Genomic DNA, 4,914 nt, shown 5'->3' with positions numbered 1-4,914 from the left:
AGATTAAATGTTTTAGGTGCAAGTGTATTTGTGGTAGGAGGCAGGGTGTAGAGGAGGCCTGTCTATGAAACTAGTGACCTATAACAAGCTGCAGGATTGTGCACTTCCTAATCTCAAGGCTTCTCCTGTCTGATAAGAAGACAGGATATAGTAGCATACGGTGCCGCACCTAACAATGATGTTAAGACTTTCTTCCTACGGGTGAAGGCTTCTCTGCCCAACCTAACAGGAGAATCTGGGCATGGTATGCGCCCTGGAGACTGGCGGTAAAGGAGTACAGAAGTAAGAGATGGACAGAACCTAGGTAGGGAGGTCAGTACTAGGTGTTGCTGGCTACATCGATGGAGGGGAAAGTAGCAGAGAGAGATACCTGCATCCATATGTCCCACTGTAGGAGTGTTCCAACCCAGAGGAGGAAGATGACATCGCCTCTGCGGAGCATTGTTTTCTTTTGTGTCTGTCTGTGTCTGTGTGTCTTTGCAGCAGGGACTCTCAACTTCCCAATTGGTACGCTGCCAGAAGGACACACTCCACAGTGCGATGTTGATAAATAGAGACTCTGCATGATCCGAGACCTAGTGACTGAAGAAGGTTCAGAGCTAAAAGGACCATAAATCATCACCCAGGCTACAGCAACAGATGTACGGATAGAGGGGAGATCGACCTGGTATCATCTAAACCACTGTAACAGAGTACTACGAGGAAACCGACGACCTAGAGATGAGGGAGCTGAGGACGCTGGAGCTGGCAAGGATCAGGTGATGGGAGACGATGGCAAGGGGAATGCTACTGATGAGCTACGTGTTCTGGCTGATTCCCTTGGTGGAGGGACAGACCTCCAAGAACTTCAAGATCTTCCAGAATTTCAAGAATCAACTGACTTTCAGACCATTGATTTCTCTGTCTGTGGAGGGTTTACCTAACAGAAATTGGGGAGTATATTAGAAATTGGTATTAAGAATAATTGATAAAACATTATAATTTGTCATATAGTCAATGCTTATATGGATTTATTGGATTAGAAATGAACTCAACTAAACTGTTATGTTCTGTCTTCTCTTGAGGTACAGTTGAAGTCGGAAGTTTACATACACCTTAGCCAAATACATTTAAACTCAGTTTTTCACAATTCCTGACATTTAATCCTAGTACATATTCCCTGTGTTAGTTCAGTTAGGATCACCACTTTATTTTAAGAATGTGAAATGTCAGAACAATAGTAGAGAGTGATTTATTTAAGCTTTTATTTCTTTCATCACATTCCCAGTGGGTCAGAAGTTTACATACACTCAATTAGTATTTGGTAGCATTGCCTTTAAATTGGTTAACTTGGGTCAAACATTTTGGGTAGCCTTCCACAAGCTTCCCACAAGAAGTTGGGTGAATTTTGGCCCATTCCTCCTGACAGAGCTTGTGTAACTGAGTCAGGTTTGTAGGCCTCCTTGCTTACACACGCTTTTTCAGTTCTGCCCACATATTTTCTATAGGATTGAGGTCAGGGCTTTGTGATGGCCACTCCAATACCTTGACTTTGTTGTCCTTAAGCCATTTTGCCACAACTTTGGAAGTATGCTTGGGGTCATTGTCCATTTGGAAGACCCATTTGCAACCAAGCTTTAACTTCCTGACTGATGTCTTGAGATGTTGCGTCAATATATCCACATAATTTTCCTTCCTCATGATGCCATCTATTTTGTGAAGTGCACCAGTCCCTCCTGCAGCAAAGCACCCCCACAGCATGATGCTGCCACCCCCGTGCTTCACGGTTTGGATGGTGTTCTTCGGCTTGCAAGCCACCCCGTTTTTCCTCCAAACATAATGATGGTCATTATGGCCTAACAGTTCTATTTTTCTTTCATCAGACCAGAGGACATTTCTCCAAAAAGTACGATCTTTGTACCCATGTGCAGTTGCAAACCGTAGTCTGGTTTTTTTATGGCGGTTTTGGAGCAGTGGCTTCTTCCTTGCTGAGCGGCCTTTCAGGTTATGTCCATATACAGTGAGGGAAAAAAGTATTTGATCCCCTGCTGATTTTGTATGTTTGCCCACTGACAAAGAAATGATCAGTCTATAATTTTAATGGTAGGTTTATTTGAACAGTGAGAGAAAGAATAACAACAAAAAAATCCAGAAAAACGCATGTCAAAAATGTTATAAATTGATTTTCATTTTAATGGGGGAAATAAGTATTTGACCCCCTCTCAATCAGAAAGATTTCTGGCTCCCAGGTGTCTTTTATACAGGTAACGAGCTGAGATTAGGAGCACACTCTTAAAGGGAGTGCTCCTAATCTCAGCTTGTTACCTGTATAAAAGACACCTGTCCACAGAAGCAATCAATCAATCAGATTCCAAACTCTCCACCATGGCCAAGACCAAAGAGCTCTCCAAGGATGTCAGGGACAAGATTGTAGACCTACACAAGGCTGGAATGGGCTACAAGACCATCGCCAAGCAGCTTGGTGAGAAGGTGACAACAGTTGGTGCGATTATTCGCAAATGGAAGAAACACAAAATAACTGTCAATCTCCCTCGGCCTGGGGCTCCATGCAAGATCTCACCTCGTGGAGTTGCAATGATCATGAGAACGGTGAGGAATCAGCCCAGAACTACACGGGAGGATCTTGTCAATGATCTCAAGGCAGCTGGGACCATAGTCACCAAGAAAACAATTGGTAACACACTACGCCTTGAAGGACCAAAATCCTGCAGCGCCCGCAAGGTCCCCCTGCTCAAGAAAGCACATATACAGGGCCATCTGAAGTTTACCAATTAACATCTGAATGATTCAGAGGAGAACTGGGTGAAAGTGTTGTGGTCAGATAAGACCAAAATCGAGCTCTTTGGCATCAACTCAACTCGCCGTGTTTGGAGGAGGAGTAATGCTGCCTATGACCCCAAGAACACCATCCCCACCGTCAAACATGGAGGTGGAAACATTATGCTTTGGGGGTATTTTCTGCTAAGGGGACAGGACAACTTCACCGCATCAAAGGGATGATGGACGGGGCCATGTACCGTCAAATCTTGGGTGAGAACCTCCTATCCCTCAGGCAAGGCATTGAAAATGGGTCGTGGATGGGTATTCCAGCATGACAATGACCCAAAACACACGGCCAAGGCAACAAAGGAGTGGCTCAAGAAGAAGCACATTAAGGTCCTGGAGTGGCCTAACCAGTCTCCAGACCTTAATCCCATAGAAAATCTGTGGAGGGAGCTGAAGGTTCGAGTTGCCAAACGTCAGCCTCGAAACCTTAATGACTTGGAGAAGATCTGCAAAGAGGAGTGGAACAAAACCCCTCCTGAGATGTGTGCAAACCTGGTGGCCAACTACAATAAACGTCTGACCTCTGTGATTGCCAACAAGGGTTTTGCCACCAAGTACTAAGTCATGTTTTGCAGAGGGGTCAAATACTTATTTCCCTCATTAAAATGCAAATAAATTTATAACATTTTTGACATGCGTTTTTCTGGATTTGTTTGTTGTTATTCTGTCTCTCACTGTTCAAATAAACCTACCATTAAAATCTCAGGTTTGTGAGATCATGGTGGGAACATAGCGTACAAACAAGTGATAACGCCAGTTTTGTTACTCCTTTCTGTTGATAGAATTGTCGCTGCTGCTCAAGCTAGCCTCTGTTCTCTTCATATCTCCACACAGCTGCGCCCTTGAAAGATACGAAAGGAACAGGATGGACCCAAAAACTGTGGTCACTCTTAGACGGCCCTTTGTCTTTGGCCTCATGACCAAGTTACACAGAGACAAGAGAGGAAAAACACTAGCTTCTTACATGACAGAAACAGACAGTGGAAGTTTACAGGTTTAAGACTTATACAGCGCATGTGTATAACAGAGTTTTGTAATTTTCCCAGCACATTCCTCCCTTTTGAGACTAATCTCAACCTAATATAAAATTACAAGTAAGCATGTAAGAAATCATTCATAATGTAAGTGTCACGATCGTCGTAGGGAATAGACCAAGGCGCAGCGTGATGAACGAACATGTTTATTTATCTTTAGTGATAAATACTGACAATCAACAAAACAACAAACGACTCGTAACGTCCTAGGTAACATAGACCAACACGGAACAAGAACCCACAAACACAAAGGGAAAAACAGACAGTTTAAATATGGCTCCCAATCAGAACAACCAGCACAGCTGACACTCGTTGCCTCTGATTGGGAGTCACTCAGGACAACATAGAAATAAACAAACTAGAACTCCCAACATAGAAATACAACACCTAGAATGAACACACCCTGGCTCAACATATAGAGTCCCAGAGCCAGGGTGTGACAGTACCCCCCCCCAAAGGCGCGGACTGCGACCGCGCCTCAACTAGAGCAAAACAGGGGAGGGCTGGGTGGGCATTCCTCCTCGGCGGCGGTTCTGGCTCCGGCCTTGCCCACCACCCTCCAATACTTCCCCCATAGCGCCCCTGGTCCGGTCTGGCCCCGCTGGCTGGAGCTGCACTGGACGTAGCAGGAGCGGTTAGCTTCAGCTCCGTTGTGGAGCAGTTGAGCGGTACCTGATTAGGCACCGGTGACCCAGGCACAGGTTGTGCTGGACTGACGACGCGCACCCCTGGCTTGGTGCGTGGAGCCGGAACGGGCCGAACCGGGCTGACGACTCGCACCCCTGGCCGTGCGCGTGAGTAGGAACGGGCCGGACCGGCTGACGATGCGCACCCCTGGCTTGGTGCGTGGAGCCGGAACGGGCCGGACCGGGCTGACGCACTCGCACCCCTGGCTTGGTGCGTGGAGTAGGAACGGGCCGGAGCGGGCTGACGATGCGCACCCCTGGCTTGGTGCGTGGAGCAGGGACAGGCCGGACCGGGCTGGCGACGCACACCGTAGGCTTGGTGCGAGGAGCAGGGACAGGCCGGACCGGGCTGGCGACGCACACCGTAG

The sequence above is a fragment of the Coregonus clupeaformis genome, chromosome 2 (assembly GCF_020615455.1).
Source record: "Coregonus clupeaformis isolate EN_2021a chromosome 2, ASM2061545v1, whole genome shotgun sequence".
Classification (NCBI taxonomy): Eukaryota; Metazoa; Chordata; class Actinopteri; order Salmoniformes; family Salmonidae; genus Coregonus; species Coregonus clupeaformis.
Note: the sequence above shows the minus strand (reverse complement) of the source record.